Source organism: Mesoplodon mirus (genome assembly GCF_964341445.2).
Source record: "Mesoplodon mirus genome assembly, chromosome: 1".
In the NCBI taxonomy this organism is placed as follows: domain Eukaryota; kingdom Metazoa; phylum Chordata; class Mammalia; order Artiodactyla; family Ziphiidae; genus Mesoplodon; species Mesoplodon mirus.
Genome location: NC_138976.1, coordinates 65,150,097 through 65,169,331, shown reverse-complemented (window position 1 = coordinate 65,169,331; position 19,235 = coordinate 65,150,097).

The window sequence follows — 19,235 nt, the reverse complement described above, 5'->3', positions numbered from 1 at the left end:
CTCATTAACTCATGATCCTATTTAATCCTATGTTCAAACTTCCTGACAACCCTTGTTTTTCCATCCCCAAATCAAATCCAGAATGCTATATTTTGCACCTAAAACTGTCTTTGAGGTCTCCCAGGGCCTCCAGGAAATTACAAAGAATTTGTTCTTTTCCCTTGTAAAAAGAGAAATGCTAAAAATAATTTATTTCATATGATGTGAGTTGCACAGGGAATATTATCAAGTCAAAAGAGATGCTTAGTCTTCCTTATGTTAAATCTATATGGGTAAAATATTATTGATATAAAAATTCCAGAAATTATTATATGGGAAGTTCCTAGGGAATAATCAATCTCCTTGCCATTCATGATGTTTCTGTTTATGAGTGCTTGTGTAGCCTTGCCTGAATTTATACAAAAATATGGTATTTTCAGCCATAGTTTGTTATTCTTTAAAATATTAAATTGGGTGGAATTTTACTTCTTTAATTTAAATCCAGAATGTTCGAGGGCAGTAGTTTTCAATTAGGGACTCACATCATTTACCTATTAAGTTTTATTAATATATAAATGTTTAAGACTTACTCCAGACTTACTGGATCTCTTCACTTGATAATCTTGACATATTCTAGCTATAAATGCTTGGTATATTCATGGCATATTAAGACTCAGGAGTATTAGATATTATATCTGAAGACTGTTTTCTCTGTAAAGGTTATGTTCATCCATTTATTATATCTAAGTTAGATGTAATATTTACTGTTCTTTGAACATAGTCTTCATCATTATGTTTATAGATATTTTGTCTAAACTTTTCTGCATTAACTATTTTGTTTTGCATGCCACAGAAAAGATCAAATTTCCTTACCAGCTGAATTATTTGTGTAATGAACTTGTGCCAGATCTTTCACTTGTGCAAATTATAGTAATAACCTGACCACAACCATTTTAAGTCTTGTTGTCTACAAATAGATTTCTGTTTTACTCTGATGCTTCCCTGAAGGTGCTTGCAAATATGTCATGGAGACCCAAAAGAATGGACTGTGCCAGGTACTCTTGGCCTCTTTCCTCTACTGCAATAACCTTGAATAAAGTCATTCTTGCCTGTTTAACTTTGGTGCAATTTTTCCTTCCACAGGAGCCAAGATTAATTATGGAAGCAATGCTTGCAAAGCCCTCTTGGGAAAACTAGCAAGGTTCCACAGTACAAATTTACTAAACCTTACAGGTGAGGAAGGAAGGCCCAGGGAATTTAGGATATTTTAGGGGTCTTGAGAGGAGAGGAATTTACCCAATCCCTAAGTATTGCAGGTAAAATATCACAGGTAGTTCTAAGGTTGGCTTCCTAGCCTCAAGAGATTTTAAAAGTCCAATCTAAGATTTCTTGTAAAAATTTATAGCAAAGCAAACTTTAAAAGCCTATATGGTTAATCCCATTCTTACTTCACCTATGTAAACAATCAGGGCAAATCTAATGAAATCAACCTTATTTTATGATCAAGGACTATTTCTTTGAGATTGTCTTTGGTCAAAAATAGGAGTTACTGTAGAGAGAAGTTTTGCTTTTCAATAAAAAAATGATAGCACTTTATTTTAGGTTATCAGATTCTGATCCTCTTCATTGTCTTTGTGCTATTTTGCACCTCTCAGTAAATTTCAGGCAACTGATGGATACGCAAACTATCTTCTCTGTTAAATTTAATGGACTTCCTCTCCCACTGTGGAAAACCCACTTTTTTACTTATTTATTGTGATAACACTTAAGTTCTACTCTCTCAGCAAATGTCAATCATAAAATCATACAAATGGCCATTGCCATTTTGATAGAAATTGCACTGATTCTGTAGATTGCTCTGGGTAGTATGGTCATTTTAACAATATTATTTTTTTCCAAGCCATGAACACAGAATATCTTTCCATTAATTTGTTTTCTTCAATTTCCTTCATCAACATTCTATAATTTTCAGTGTACAGATCTTTCACCTCCTTGGTTAACATTTTTCCAAACTGTTATATTGGTTTTGATGCTAGTGTAAAAGGGACTGTTTTCTTAATTTTTCAGATATTTTGTTGTTAGTGTCCAGAAACATATCTGATTTTTGAATATTGATTTTTGTATCTTGAAACTTTACTGAATTCCTTTATTAGATCAACCAGTTTTCTTGTAGTGTCTTTAAAGTTTTCTCTATATATAAGATAATGTCATCTGAAAACAGAGACATATTTTCTTCTTATTTGGAAGGCTTTTATTTCTTAATTCTGCCTAAATGCTTTGGCTAGGACTTTCAGCATTATGTTGAATAAAAGTGGCGAGAGTAAGCATTGATCAGTCCTGAGCATACAGAAAAAGCTTTCAGCTTTTCACTGTTGAGAATGTTAGCTGAGGGCTTGTCATATATGGCTTTTATTGTGTTGAAGTACCTTCTTTATATACACAACTTGTTGAAAGTTTTTAATCATGAAAGTATGTTTTATTTTGTCAAATGCTTTTTCTGCATTTATTGAGATGCTCCTATGACCTTTTATCCTTCATTTTGTTAGGGTGGTGTACCACATTTATTGATTTGCAAATATTGAACCATTTTTGCCTCCATAGAATAAATCCTATTTAATCATGGTGTATGATGCTTTTAATGTACCACTGAATTTGGTTTGTTTTTATTTTTTATTTTTTTGTTTTTTGTTTTTGTTTTTGTGATACGTGGGCCTCTCACTGTTGTGGCCTCTCCCGTTGCGGAGCACAGGCTCCGGACGCGCAGGCTCAGCGACCATGGCTCACGGGCCCAGCCGCTCCGCGGCATGTGGGATCTTCCCAGACTGGGGCACGAACCCGTGTCCCCTGCATCGGCAGGCGGACTTTCAACCACTGCGCCACCAGGGAAGCCCTTGTTTTTATTTTGTTAAGGACATTTACATCTATTAATATGTTCATCTGGAATATTGACCTGTAATATTCTTTTCTTGTATCTTTGTCTGATGCGATATCAGGGTAATGCTGACCTTGAAAAATGTGTTTGGAATTTAACCCTCCTCTTGTATTTTTTAAAAGAGTTTGAGAAAGATTTGTATTAATTCTTCTTCAGGTGTTTGGTAGGATTCACCTCTGAAGCCATTCTGTCCTGGACTTTTCTTTATTGGGAGTTTTTTGATTACTGACTTAATCTCCTTAGTAATTGGTCCGTCAGATTTTCTATTTCTTCATGATTCGGTCTTAGTAGAATGGGTTTCTAAGATCTTACCTTGATTATTGTTAATTTTCCTTATTGATTCTAGTAAAATTCATTCTTTCAATTCCTGAGAATCTTCTATTTATATGATCGAGTTTTCTGTAACTGTTGAAATTTGCAATCTGTGAAATTTTAAATCTTCTTTTCCAATATATATACCTTTTATTTTTTTCCCATGCCTTATTAGGGTTAGTAACTCCAGTACAGTGGTGAATAGAAGTGGTGAGAGTCAGCCTCCTGGACTTACTCCTGCTTTAAGAGAAAGACTCAATCATTCACCATTTAGAATGTTAACAGTAGAATTTTTTTAATGTCTATCAAGATGAGTAAGCTTCTATATATTGTGGGTTTTTCCATAGTTTTAATTATGAATATTGTTGAATATTGTCCAAGTTTTCTTGTGTTGAAAAGATGATTATGTTCATTTCCAGATGTTAAACCAAGCTTGCAATAAAAGGATAAATATCTCATTCATATAAAATATATTTTTATATATTACTAGATATTTGCATTAATATTCATGAAGGATATTGGTCTTTGGTTATTTTTGCTTGCAATGCCTTTGTCAGGTTTTGCTGCAAGGATAATGCTGACCTCAAAAATTATTTGGGAGTATTCCCTCCTGTTCCATTTTTTGGAAAAATTTTGTGTGTGGCATTACTTATTTTTTAACTGTTGATAGAATTCAGTAGCATAGTCATCTCAGCCTTGAGTTTCCTTTTTGTGGGAAAGTTTTTAATTACAAACTACCTAAATGTTTAACAGATATAGGGTTATTTACATATCTCATTTTAATTTTGGTGATTTGTATCTTCAAGGAACTTATCTATTCTACCTGAGATTTTTAAATAATTTATTGGCATAAAGTTGTTGTAATATTCCTTTTAACATCCATTTAGTGTCTGTAGGATTTGAGATGACCTTCCTCTTTTAACTCCCAATATTATAACTTATCATTTTTATATTTGTGTCTCCTCTCTCTCTCCCCTCACCCCCATCATTCCATTTAGGTTCTTATTAATTTCATTAACTTTAAAAATAGTAACATTCATTTCACTGACTTTTGCAATTAACTTTATTATTTTCTTTCTTCTCCTTACTTTGTTTTTTGTGATAGCTTTTTAAGGTAGAAGCTCACATAATGAATTTTAACCTTTCTTCTGTTCTAATGTAAGCATTTAGAGTTTCTAAGCACTGCTTTAGCTATATTTTGTAAATTTTTACCTTGCATTTTCATTACCAGTTACTTTGAAATATTTTCAAGTTGTCATTTTGATTTAATCAACCTATTACTTATTTATGTATGTTGTTTCATTTCTAACTATTTGTTACTGATTTCTAAAACAATAATTCCACTGTGGTCAGAGAAAATACTCTTATGACTTTGTAATTTATTGAGATATGTTTTATGGTCTTGAATTATGGTCCCTCTTGGTCAAAATCCCAAGCTATTTTTAAAGACAACATTCTGTAGTCATTGGTTATTATGTGACATTAACACCAAGGAGATTAAATTTCATGATAGTATTCAAATCTTCTGATTCTTAATGACTTTTGTCAACTAATGAAGGAAGAAAAGAAGATTGTTAAAGTTTATAATTGTGGATTTGTCTTCCTCCTATCTTTAGATCTGGTGGTTTTTGCCTTATATATTATGACAATGTCATTAGGTGCATAAACATTTAGGTTTATTTCAAATTCGTCAATGAATTGGCACTTCTATCAGTAGAAATGATGCTTTTTACCTTTGATATTACACTTTTTCGTGAACTCTACTTTTCTAGCATTAATATAGCCATTCTCACATGCTAATGCTACATGTTTGATTGTATGTATTTCTCTATTCCTTTTCCTTTAATTTAGTTGTGTCTTTATGTTTGTAGTGCATTTCTTATTGGCAGAATATATTTGCATCTTGCTTCTTTACTCAGCCTAAAAACAGCTCGTTTTTATTTAAATAATACTATCCATTTTAAATGCAATTATTGATATGCTTGATTTTAAGTCTACTATCTAGCTGTCTTTTTTATTTCCTTCACCTGTTCTTATTTCTTCTTTCTTGATTTCAACCTTCTTTTTCAATAAGCAAGTATATTTTGGATTTCATTTTTTCTCTGATCTTATCTTTTTAGATATATGTATTACTTTTTTATTTTATTGCTTCCACTGAGATTACAATATTGTCTGAATTTATCCTGTAATATCCTTTAAATTAATATTATACAACTTTACATGAGGTAAAAATCATACAACAATAAACAACATATTCATCAAATTAAAATATAGAAAACAAAATTAAATTGAATTTATAAAATATTATTTACATTCATGCATTCATGACAAAATATTGAGTGAGTATTAAAATGTCATGAGAAACAATGAAAGGAAGAAAATAATGGGTGAACATCATTAATGTGCTGAAAGAGAAAAATGTAAAAAAAAAACTTGTCAACTTCTAATTTAATGGCTATTACGAATATCTTTTTAAAATGAATTTAACATAAAAGCATTTAAAAATAAATAAAAACTGAAATAATTCTTCACTCACAGAAATGATCTACACAAATCAATGAGAACATTTCTTAGTTGAGGGAAATATTACCAGAAAGAAACTTGGAGCTATTCAAAGAAATGAAGACCATCAATGATGTTCAGTATGTGAGTTAACATAAAATATGTTTTATTGTTTATTTTTATTAAGCATATGTTGTTACATGCAATGGTAGTAACATATAGAATAATTTATAGTATTTCTGAAAGTAAAATGCATGCAGTAACACACAGGATGAGCAGAGCCAAATTTTCCTTCTTCTGCATATGTCTAGTAATTTTTACTGTATGGTGGACATTGTGGATGCCATTGTTAAAATTCTGTTGTTGTTGTTGCTGTCCTTTCAAGAGTTTTAAGTTTGTCCTTGTTGGCAAATAATTTACTGGTAGACTCACCTTGTCAATGCTTGTTTTTAAACTTTGTTAGAGTCCTTAGTTTAGTCCTGTTATTACACTAGAGCAGCTCTGCTTTTGAGGTTGTGCCTTTCTAGGGCTCAACTGAAGGCCCATGTTATTCAGTAAGGTTTACTCACTCTGTATAGTTGGAAATTCAATGCCTGATTTCTATATGATCCACAGAATCTCTGCCCTGAATATATTTAGTTAATTATTCTGCAAAAATTTTAAGGAGACCTATTTGTAGATTTATGGAGTTTCCTTTCTTTACAGATCCCTCATTTCTGGTAACTTGCATGTGAATTCTAGCCATCTCAATTACCCTAAATGATAATCAGTTTTCTCTGCCCAGTAATATTAGCTGCTGTTTGTCTGGATTCCAATTCTCTGTGTGTATTTTGTAAAATACATTTAGATAGAATGTTGAGATGAATGTAGAGCTCACTTTGTGTGTTTCTTTTCTTTCAAGAATCAAGGGTCCGTTTGCTTTTTATTGTGAAAATAATTAATTGATTATTTATTTAATCAACTAAATAATAGTTGATTCATATATGTTTTCCAGTTAAAAATTATTTACAAAAAGTGTGTCAGTCTGATACACATTATTCTCTGATGACCAGGAAAAAGACCCTTCAATTAGTTTTCAACTAGGCTAAAACAGTTCAGAAAAAAAATAATGATAATAAATAGAGTACTGTTCTATTCAGTGTTCCTGAAGCAATTTACATAATTTAGTACATACTAAAATAAAGGAAATACCACTTTCTAGAAATTAAAAATTCTACATATTCTCTGATCAAGATTAAGTAAAATCCAAAATAACTGCCAAACTTCAAATAAAAACATTCTTGATAGAGATTTTTTAGTTCCAAATGTGAGTTATGTATAAAGCCTAGAAAGAAGTCAGTATAAATTAGTATAAATAAGAGAAGATTTCAAATATAATGATTTCAAAAGGAAATAAATTTCAGTTACTTATGATAAAAATGCAAGATGATGTTAGCAAGAAGTTGACTATTAAATAAAATTTAAATTTTAACAATGTTTTTTATGAGTTTTTCTTTCCCTTGCTTTCTCCAAATTTCCATTAGGTATCTTTTTCTTTGTGATGCTGAATTATAAAAACACAGGATCACATATCCATTTCTATAAGTCCAAACTCACTATCTCATTTCTAGAGTAAATGATATTTACAGCCAGAATGTTGTCTTTGAAAATTGGAATCGACCTATGAACATACCCTGGAAGATATAATTTTATTCACCAGATTACAAATTTGATGAATTCTGTGGTATAGAAGAAATAGTAAAGTAGGTAGATATGGGGAATAGGGCATGGTAAAATAGTGTTTGGAGGTGGGTATGTTGACCTCCTCCTACTAAAGGACAGAAAGTTGGGGTACTGTCTAAAACTAGCAGGTTGTGACATATGGTGATAAATATATAATATAATCTATAAAAAGGACAAGGAATGGAGAGGAAGAAAGTGTCAGTGATATAAATTCTTAATGTTTCATAGTGGCAAATAAATAAACTGTTTATAATCAGCAAATCAAGAACTAAATATATAATTATATTATTTAGAGTTACAGAGATAACCACCAACACTAAAATCAGAAATTAAAATCCTTATTTCCTCCACTACCCAAGAACCTACTTCCCAGAGGATATGATGTATCTTATTTAAAGATGAACAGCTTTGTGAATACCACAATGAATTAAAAAACAAACGCTTGAGATATACAACCTGACAAAATTTCAAATATCCCAGGATAAAAATGTTATAAAAGTCTACAAAGTAAGAGGAAAGAGAATGAGAGAAAAGATAAACAATACTTTAAGTTACAAGAGTTAGGTTGATGCCAGACTTCCAAACACCAGTCTTGAAGACTAAAATACAAAGGAGCAATGGTTCAATATAATAAACAAAAATAATTTCACATTATTTTACAGTCTTACATTCTCTAACCACGCGATATTTTATTGGGAAATATGTTGTTTCTTCCTAGCTTCTAGTTTACTAAGTAAGAAAAAAATAGTTTCATATTGAAGAATATTGTTTTCTAGTCAATCAAAAGCAATTATTTAAACATTGTCAAGGAAAAAATTACATGGGGAGGTGGAGGAGGGGTAAAATATTTATAGTACAACCAAGAAAATGAGTAAGACTGTGAAATAAGAATTGAAAAACAATCCAACAGCATTTTACTGGACTAAGCATGCCAAGAAAGAACTATTAAAAGATTCATGCATGTATAAGCATAAGAAACAGCATCCAGAAAACAGGAATTGTAATTTATTCAGATGTAGCTCTAAGGCTCAGTGGTATTTACTAGTATTTCTCAAAATGCCAGGCTCCACAGTAAGCAATAAACAAATAAAAAACAATTCTATCAATATGTACTTGTATAAAAATTTCATTGAAATATATTTGAAATATAAAGAACCATGGAGAATTGCCACAAAAAAGTGCATATTTAGCTACATATGCTTTTAAATTTAAAATATATTTTTTACAGTCATTTTACCCTCATACTCTATTGTACTATATACATGGGTATCATATTTCTCTAACTACTACATCTTTTTTTTCTGGCAGTTAGTGACCTATTTTAGAGGAATAAATAAAATATAGTGAAATATGCATCTTAATATGCTAGCAGATAACCATGTACAAGCAACAAATGTTTGTGACAGTATTTAACACTCCTTTCTTCTGAATATATTTAATACCAGAAATAAGTACTTGTTATATTATTTCTAATTAAGCCTTCATAACTGTGAATGACAAGAAATTTTTTTAGACATACATTCTAGTTTAACACAACTTTAGTAGTGTTAACTGAAGTTAATTTCCCACTAATATCAGTGAGAAAGGGTAACTTCATATATAACTGACCTCTCGGAAATACATATCTATAAATGAAGTCCAGAAACAGGCAAGCTGAGGAAGATTTTGAACTCCCTATGCTTTGTCTTTAGAACATAAAGTGCTAATTTCTAGAGGTAAGAGTGAATCAGAAAAATACTGGTACTTTCAAGAAAAGCAGCACCACTTCGAATAATCTAAATTCCTATGAACAGGTTAAGGTTATCTGGGGTTGCCATTGCCCTTAACACCTGACAAGAGTAAATAAAAATCTTCTAATTACAGTCCTTTAATTATTTCTACAATTTTTCTATTTGATATTCAGTACTACATTACCTATTAACTGACAAAGGAAAAAAGATACACCATTAACATAAAGCAAAAACACATACAAAAAAGAAAAAAAATAGTAAAAACAGACTCAGAAGAGACCCATATGATGTAATTATCCAGATAATGCTTAATATGTTTAAAAGGTAAAAAAACAAGACAGAAAATTTAGCAGAGGACTAGAAAGTATAAAATTCAATAAAAATAAGTGGGTTTAACAAGATAGTAGACTGAGATGAAAAGAGAATAATGTGTTGGAACATAGGTTTAAAGAAAATATTCAGAATGGAAGCAGAAAATAAAAATGGATATTAAATACAGAAGAGAGAATAATATAAGGGAACAGTAATGTAGTCTAACATGGATAATTGGAGATTTGGAAAGATAAGAGCGATAAAATAAGCCCAAAGCAATATTGGAAGAAAAGATGCCTAAAAAATTTTCAAAACCAATGAAAGATATCCAGCTAAAGATTTAACAATTCAAATAAGAAGGAAGGGAAAAGACAAAGAAAGGTTTATTAGAGTTAAGCTACTAGATAAAGGCATAGAAGGGCAAGTAAGTCAGTCAGAGATTGAAAGGCCAAGATATCAGAGAGAAGAAAAATGTTCTGAAGTGAGCTCAGTCTTCTGTGAAGATTTCTTCCTCTAAATTTTCATCAATTCTTAAATGGGCTGGTCAACCAACCAGAACTCTTAAGCCAGAGTCTTTGGTAGAGTCATGGGACTAGGGAGAGAAAGTTGAATTTCAGAGCTGCTAAGGCAGTCAAAACTTAAGGGGACAAGAGCCTGTAGACAAAAGAACTACAGAGAAGTGAGACCAAACCTGTCCTATTTCCCTACCTCACACAAAGGATGTTTCTTAGACTGTGCATGAGGCTTTTAGGATATAAGCAAAATTCACCAGGTAGGGAGCAACTAAACTAAAAAGAGCCTTTAAAAATTCCATTGTCCTGGGAGTACAAACAATAGAGTTAAGAGGCCACCAGGTTATTATTTGAGAACACGTATGAGATACATCCTAGGAACAAAGGCACCCCCAAAATGACACACCTTAAAAAAACTAAATGCAAATTTAATTATTGCTTCCTCTAATTGGAATAATGTGATAAGACTTTATAGAAACCCTCACTGTAGGAAAACAATATCAATCAAAGCCTCTAAAATAGAACTTTCCAATAAAACTTTCTGTTATTATGGAAGCCGCAATGTCCAAAAATATAACCACTAGCCACACGTGGCTACTGAACACTTGAAAGGTGGCTACTGTGACTTAGGAACATAATTTTAAATTCTATTTAATTTTAATTATTTTAAATGTTTATTTAGATAGCTGCATATAATTAATGGATACTTTACTGGACAGTGCATTGTTTTTGTTTGTTTGTTTTTGTCAATGTCTAACATTCAATCAAAAGTTATCAGATATAACAAGAGACAAGAATAGTAATAGCTAAAAGGTGAAAAACAAGTAATAGAAAGAGCCTACAGATATGATACAGTTTCTGGAGTTTTCATGTACTTGTGCACTTGATTTATTAAGGGAATTAGCCATAGAGAAACAGGGAAGAGCATGAAAGCAGGAAAGAAAAGGGAATGGAATCAAGCAAGGGACATAATGTCAAGTGGAATCCCCATCTCAACATGATATCACAGGAAACTCTGGCATGTAAATTGCACTGAAGAATTTGTCCTATCTCAGAGAAAGGGCTGTGCTTTTATTTATTAGTTGTTTTACCAATATGTCACTGGATACAGGCTGCTCTAGGGGGACAAAAATTACCAAGTAATTCTTGTTTTTTCATGTCTGGGCAAAATCAAGTTATCTGAAAAGGCTGCAATATAAATTACTAAGATTGAAGTAAAGATAAACCAGGGGATGGGCACACAGAGGTGAATTAAACTGATATCCAAGTTGTGACTGCATCCTCTGTAACAGGAAAGGGTTCCACACACTAACAGCATCTGCTAAAGCAGTAGTTATCAAAATGTGATACCCAGACCAGTAGCATCAGCAATACCCAGTAACGTGCTAGATATACAAATTCTCAGGCCAACATTTTCAATATTGTCTTTTACCTCTTTTTACATACTATTATTTTAAGTATAACTTTTAAATCTATGATAGGGAATTCCGTTATCTGAAGCTTCCACATGTGTCACTCTACGGTCATTTCTTTTTCCTTGATTATTCTTTACATCAATATGTTTCCTTATGCGCTAACTTGCTTTTAATTTAATACTGGATTTTTGACATTATGTTATTTTGAACTTCCTCTCTCTCACTTAAAAGTTCTCATTTATACATCAGCCACTCTATGTATTTCAAGTAAGAGTTTGAATCTTAAACCACAATTAGAAGGACTGGGAAAACAAAGGTTAGAGAGGATGTATCTTTTTCAGAAAATTGGAAAGTTCAAGAATCTTAAGGGAGGCACCACAGGTGATGGCTGCTTCTGAAAATCACCAGAGGGCATGATTCTTAGGGACATGCTTGAACAGCCTGGGGAAAATGTCACATGTATCATATACATATGCCACATGCCTGCTTTAAGCTTTCACCAGGAATAATAGCTTTTCTTTTTATTCTACTTTGCATCTCAAGCAAGTTTTTCTCATCAGTTAAATCTAACTGAAACCCTGCTGGCAAACAAGCTAGGAAAAGTAATTTCCAGTCTTTCAGAACTTTTGACACGGAAGGAATTTTAGAATGTTGGAATGAAACTGTTTACCAAAAAAAGAATTTGGACACATCCTACGATTATTTTGTCTTTTCCCCCCAGTGTTTCTCTAAATGGTTTCCTTTTCACCATCTATAACCTAAGTGTGGGTTTGAAAATAAGTAGTGTATTTTGTAACTTCTCCTAACAAATACAAACCTGTGTTAAGGAAAATTCTAAAAGGGGATGCTGCTAAAATATAATATTATGTTTAAAAATAAAAATTTTGGAAAAAAAAGTACCAGCTGTGCTTTTATTATTTGTTATGAGTCATGTCACATAGGACAGATTCCTTCCTCTTTTTAGCATGTTACCTTGCACATAGATGCATCTTAGTAAATGTTGCTCTATGTCTACCATCATTTCATCAAATACCAAAGGTCTGCCTTCTCTGAGAAATAGAACCTTGATTCTGATAGGCAGATTGGGCCCATTTATTTCAAATAGCTCTATTTAACAGTACATAAATTCTTTTGTAAGTCCAAACTTTATAGAGATAAAATAGAGATTTTTAAAAAATCACCAAGTCTATACTCTCTAAAAAGAGCTATAAGTATTTTACTTTTCATGCTACTGGCCTTTAGATAAAGTACTATTCCTTCCTGCACAGAAGTATTTCTCCCTCACTCTTCTTCCAGTGACAAGTAAGTAAGCTGGGGCACAGAAAGGGCAGCCCCTCCATTTAAAAAGATTGGAAAATCTCTATACCCACTCCTATGCCAGTACAAGATATAATGTCTTCTTCCTGATGATCTGGGTATGAAAAACAATTGATGTTTCCCCTGTACAAAAAACCTGGCTACAAATTAGCATAAAATTGTCACAGTAATAAAATTGAAAACCATATGAGAGGATCAATAATGGAGGTATCACACCCAACAAAAAGGAGAAGTAGCTCTATAAGAAGTGGAGATAATAAAATGTTCTATAAAATCTGAAAAACTAGCATGAAAACTCCCCCCAAAAATCAAAGGAGTCAAAATGATATTAAATACACTAAGAGATGACTCTAGAGACAGGCTTCCTGAGTTTAATTACCAATTCCATCATTTGTGTATTTCTTACCACCTATGTTGTTCAGTTTTCCAATCTGCAAAGAGGGGATAATTATAGTATCTACCTCATTAGGTTGCTGTCAACAAACACTAAAGTTTGATAATGTGCAGGGCATAATTTCTGCCTATCAAAGAATAAATTCAGGAATGAATAACAAGAACAGAGACAAAAATACTTCATATATATTCTGTAACACAAACTATTACATAATCCACAGGTAAAAGAGCAATTATAAAAATTACTAAATATGTTTAAGAATGAGAAATGGGATTATTAGAATACATCTAAATTTGGGGGATTATTAAAATATATCTAAGCTTGAGTTACACTAAAATTTATAGTTGTAGGTATTCTATTGAAAAACTTAAAAATTGAAAAGTAATGAGGTGGCTTCTAAATCTAGAAGTTGGAAAAAGAATAAAAAAATAATCCCAAAGAAAGTGGATGGAAGTAATAGAGTTACTTATAGTAACAGAGATTTGCAAAATGGAAAACAAATATGAAGAAGAATGAAAGCTGGATCTTTGAAAGAATAAAAGAGAAGGCATTAAATACCAACATTACACATTAAAAGAGGATACAAAGAAATAAAAGTAAAGAACTTTAAATTTTTTTTTTGAAAAAAAGAAAATTTTCTAACAAAATAACAAAATTAAAAAAAGAAAATATGATTCAAGTTATTACTGTTTAAAAAATTAAATCTATAGTATAAAATCAAACTAGAAAAATTAGTTGGAGAACATGTTTTCATGTTACATTTATTTTATTATAGTAAATACATATTAATATGTTAAATATATTTATGTATAATATGTAATTGTAATTAAATCAGGTGGTGATAAAGTTCATGAAGAAAAAAAAGCCAAAAGCAATAGAAAAAATGTGTGATATATTCAGTAGTCATGAGTGGTACCTTTGTGAAGGTGACATTACTGCAGAGACCTAAATTAAGTGACAGAGAAGGTCAAGCAGATATCTATAGGCACTACAATGAGAGCATTAGAGATAAAGTAAAGAAAAAGCACAAATACCCTGATGGTGTTGGCTCAGTGGTCCAGAGACAGCATGGAAGCCAGTGTGGTATGAGCTGAGTGATGGCGATAGAAGATGAAAGAAAATGAGGTCAGAGAGGTAGAAGCCATCCAAGTAGTGGCCTATAATGCAGAACAAGGACCATCAAAGTGTGGTCCCTCAGGTCAAGTAAAGAGAGCAGTTCCAAAAGGAGGAGGTGATCAACTGTCCCATTTTACTTAGAACTCTCCTGATTTTATCACTGACACCACATATCCAGGGAAACACAGTCCCAGAGAGGCCAGGACATTTGGTACTCAATGATGAAGACTGAAAATTGACATGGGAATTGGCCAAATGGAAACCTTTTTTTTTTTTTTTTTTTTTTTTTGCCGTATGCGGGCCTCTCACTGTTGTGGCCTCTCCCGTTGCGGAGCACAGGCTCCGGAGGCACAGGCCCAGTGGCCATGGCTCACGGGCCCAGCCGCTCCGCGGCATGCGGGATCTTCCCGGACTGGGGCACGAACCCTCGTCCTCTGCATCAGCAGGCAGACTCTCAACCACTGCGCCACCAGGGAAGCCCTGGAAACCTTTCTTGAACTTGGTAAGAGCTTAAGTAAAATAGAGGGGAAAAGGCTGATTTTCTTACGTATTCAAGAGAATATAGGAGGAAGTACCAGGATTAGGTTCATGAAGAATACATGTCTTTCAGAGTTTTTCCATAAAAGGAAACAGAAAATCAGACAGTAGATCAAGCGTTTTTGATTTATTTTCTGTTTTAGTTAAAAATATGTACCTCCACTCCACTGTGTCTATCCAATGACTTTCTCAATTCATCAGGTATGGTGTGTATACTATTTTTTAACATTCCTTCTGCTGTAGACTGAATGTTTGTGTCCCTGCAACAATTCATGCTAAATCCTAATTCCCAGTGTGATTCCCAGTATTTGGATGTGGGGCCTTTGGGACTTGATTAGGTCATGAGCGTAGAGCTCTCTCTCATGAATGGGACTAGTGCCCTTATAAAAGAGACCCAAGGGAGCTCCCTTCCTCCTTGTGGGGACTCTGCACAGAGAGTCCTCTATGGAAAAGGAATCTGGCTCTCATTGGACACTGAATCTGCCAGCACCCTAATCTTGAACTTCCCAGCCTTTTGAATTGTGGTACTAGGTATAAAGTTCTGTTTTATAAGCCACCCAGCCTGCAGTATTCTGTCCTAGCAGCTGTAATGTCCTAAGACATGGCCCAAGTAATTCTTAGTATTAAGGCATTTAGGGAAAGCCACTAATATTTAATAATTCCATTTCAAAATCCTTCTCCCATCTTTCTAAAAACTTCAATCCTACGTTTTCCTCAAGGCCCATTTAATATTTTATGTTTTCCATAGTACAGATTCTGTCATATCCTCTAATTCTTTTGGTTTATGGTGCCTTTAATTGACCTTGACATACATCACATTTCTGAACCCATAGCAGATATTAAACTTCTCCTGAGTAGTGACACATTTCTATTTCTTCTGTCTCTGGCTCTATGTTCAGTACATTTTATACTGCTAAATGCTTGCTAACTTGTTGCAAATTAATGATGTAAATTCTAGTATATCTGCAGTGGTTTACCATGAGGTTTTGGAAACAAAGGAGGTCTTGATTTTAAGAGTAATTTATAAAGATATACTGTGTTCTAGGTGAGTTCATAGATTTACAACATAAAATCCACTACTGGATATACCCAGATCCTCCCTGCAGTCTTCTGAGTAGGTACTGCATACAGGTTTACTGTGCTACTTTAGCTGAAAGATGCTTTGCTGCCAATAACCATGTCATTATTATTTGTCTCAAAGTAATAGAAATATATTCTTCTCTCCTTTCTGAAGTGATATACAAATAATCAAGGCACAATCACAGCACTCTCTTCTTCTCTTAGAGGTGTAATTTAAATTCTGAGATATTCACAATGAGAAATTAGAATGGCTTTTGCTTCATGTATAAAACCTGACATCTTAATTCCAAATACTTTGGAGATTTAACTAATGAGAAGTGAATCAACCTTTCAACATTAAAAAGAAAATCCATAATTTGGCCTCTTTCAGTGAACAGAGTGAAATGTCAAATTAGTTTAGGCCAACAGATAGGATTTTTCATAACTTTTTTTTTTTTTTTTTTTTTTTTGCGGTACGCGGGCCTCTCACTTTTGTGGCCTCTCCCGTTGCGGAGCACAGGCTCCGGACGTGCAGGCTCAGCAGCCATGGCTCACGGGCCCAGCTGCTCTGCAGCATGTGGGATCTTCCCGGACCAGGGCACGAACCCGTGTCCCCTGCATCAGCAGGCAGACTCTCAACCACTGCGCCACCAGGGAAGCCCAGATTTTTCATAACTTTTATGATGTAAATGTTTCATAATAATGTCAAGACTTCTGCTCTGTTAAGCCAGCATGTAACTGATCCAATACAAATTGCCCATGACATTAAACTGTACTGATGTCTTACCAAAGAGATAAACTTGGCTGTGGAGAGTGGGCCATGCTCCCTCAGCAGCAAAAGAAAGATATTTGGGAAATCAAGTGATCAAGCTACTTACCACTCCTGGAATTGCTTGCCTGTAGCAGCAGCTCAGAGGTGTGCCTGCTTAACTTGGAGTAACAGGAGTAGAAAGGTCTAAATTGGAACTGACAGTCAGGTTTTGTATAGTAATTCTCTATTTGCTCCAGCTTCTCTTTTTACTCAGCCTTTAGCTATATACAGTGAATTCATTAAAAGCACTCAAAGCTGCAAATTCTGTAGGACTAAATGCCTGGCCCAGACAGCAAAAGAAAATGTTGACAAATGTGATTTCCACAAGTTGCTGCGTTCACACTATTTTCCAGGGAATAGGTATTTCTCCTTCAATCATCAAGACTGATTAATAGCTACAAATAATTTGCTAATACCTCACATCATAATATTATGTGCATGTCTTTGCAATTATAGAAGATTTTGATAGATATCACAAAGCTTTTAGTTCGTGAATAATAGTAACTTCTACAATTACGTATTTATGGACTATAAAAAATAAGACAAGTTAGGAACATGAGAGATGAGAATATTTTGTTATAAATGGTCAAATGAAATACAAACACGTAGCCAAGATAAGATAATATGGACAATAACTTTTAAAATAAGTAAAAAGGCTAAAATGTAGTAGAAGGATTAGGCATATTGCATAATGCTTAAAAGGAAAGTATAAGGAGGGATAGAAATGATAGTGAGGTTTATTCAACTCAGCATTAGGGGAATCCTCTTCCATTATTTAGAATTAGTTCAACATTGAGTTAGTTGTTGGAGGAGGTAGTGAATTTTCCATCTCTGGAGGTATTTAAGCAAAGCATATGGGGTTCAAGCAGTGGTTTTCAATCTTGTTTTGACTATGCCCCATGTTACAAAATATCTTTGACACTATCCTTAATAAACACATGTAGGCTTCATGAAACAATATTTATCATTGATAGCTATATATTTCAATATTTTCTAGAGTATATAGGTATTGCATATATCTCATTGATACTTGATATATTCTATTTTTCTATAATATTTATATTTTTAAAAACTAGTGTATGATGCTCAAATTTGATTTTTGCATGTTACTAATGTTTCATAATGCACACTTTGGAAAACAATGAAATAAACATCCTCTTAAATCTCTTTCAATCATAATTATATCAAAATAAAACATTAGTACACAACAAAATGATAGGGAAAAAAAACCTTCACACATCTCTTGCTTGAATAAACTGAATCTGACTTATAAATGACTCATAGAGCTGACAAGAAATACGTTCTCAGTCATATAGCAGGGGTCCTAAATCCTTTCTAAGATCATGTAAGAATCTTTGGAGGCCCAGTGTCTTAGTCCATTTAGACTATTATTATAAAATACCAAAGGCTAGTTAGCTCATAAACATCAGATATTTATTCCTCACTCTTCTAGAGGCTGGGATGTCAAAGATCAAGGCTGCTGTTTGGTCATGTTCCGGTGAAGGCCCTCTTCCTGATTCATAGTCAGCACCTTCTCCGTGTGTCCTCATGTGGTGGGGAACAAGGGATCTCTTTGTGTTTTATAAAGTACTACTCCTGTTCCTGAGGGCTCCACTGTCATGACTTAAGCACCTCCCAAAGGGGCCTCCTAATTAGGAGGCCTCACCTCCTAATATCATCACATTTGGGGGTGAGGATTTCAATATATAAATTTGGGGGGCACACAAACATTTAGATCATAGCATCCAGAAATTCAGGAGAAGGCAAGGGAAGAACCACAGTCACCATGGTCAGGGTCACCATTAAAATCCTCATTGCCCAAGACCCTGTGGGTCCTCTTGAGATGGGCAGCCCCATGAACTCTAGACTGAAAAGAGACAGAGGATCTCCGATTTCAGTGTTCATGGCCATAGGTCTGTGTGTCTAGCCCCACTGACAAGAGAAGCTGGAGATCTCAGTACTTTGTGGAACCATCACCACTGACATCACAATCTTGGATGCTAACTCTAATGTGTATATTATGTTAAACATATTATCAAAATAAAATGTTACAGAAATGTGTCAACCCACAGCTCTGTTTTTGTATATACCTTTATAATATGTCTTTTTGAAAAGTTACATGTGGTCCAATATCCCTTCACTGTATTAACTCTTAGCCAGTTTGAGTAAAATTATATAAATAAAAGTGGCTGAGGTATAGTATAAAAATAGTTGATATCAAAATCAGAGAGTCCTTATTTAAACTCTCATGTCTTCTTACTTAATGTTCCTGAAAGTCATGATTTTCTCATCTGTAAAATGGGCCTCATATTTGTGGGGCTATTGTGAAGGTTAAGCCATAAAATGAGTGCCTAGAAATAGAGCCAAGAGGAGCTCATGGAGACATGACAACAAAATGTCATGTGATATTCGCATATGGAATCCTGAAACAGATGAAGGACATTAGGTAAAAAGTTAAGAAAATCTGAATAGATGATAGACTTTAGTTAATAATGACATATCAATATAGGTTCATGAATTATAAACTAATGTACCATACTAATTTAAGATTTTAAAAATAGGGGAAACTGGGTGTGGAGTATATG